This window comes from Mandrillus leucophaeus, unplaced genomic scaffold, assembly GCF_000951045.1.
Source record: "Mandrillus leucophaeus isolate KB7577 unplaced genomic scaffold, Mleu.le_1.0 Scaffold133, whole genome shotgun sequence".
Taxonomy (NCBI): domain Eukaryota; kingdom Metazoa; phylum Chordata; class Mammalia; order Primates; family Cercopithecidae; genus Mandrillus; species Mandrillus leucophaeus.
Window position 1 is genome coordinate 101,192 of NW_012101288.1, and position 355 is coordinate 101,546.

Consider the following 355-nt stretch of genomic DNA (forward strand, 5'->3'; position numbering starts at 1 on the left):
TTTTTTTTTTTTTCTTTTCATGGGACTAAAATTAGAGAGGAAAATTAAATATCAATGTTAGGCAGAATGAGCCAGTAAGAAGAGGTGTGGGACAGACATGTCCTGGGAATGAAGGAATAAGGCAGAGGCTGAGACTGAAAGTAAAATCTGATTTGGGTCTTGAAGGCTAAGGAGGAGGCAGCATGGAACAGCGATAAGAACATGGATCTTAGAATGTGTATCCTGACTCTAACCTTTACTGAGTGAGTGACTCTAAGCAGGCTGAATATCCCAGTAAGATAATGTATAGAAGCACTGCTTCTATACATTCTATACATTATTATAAGTCAGAAAATACATGCAGGAAATAGAAACC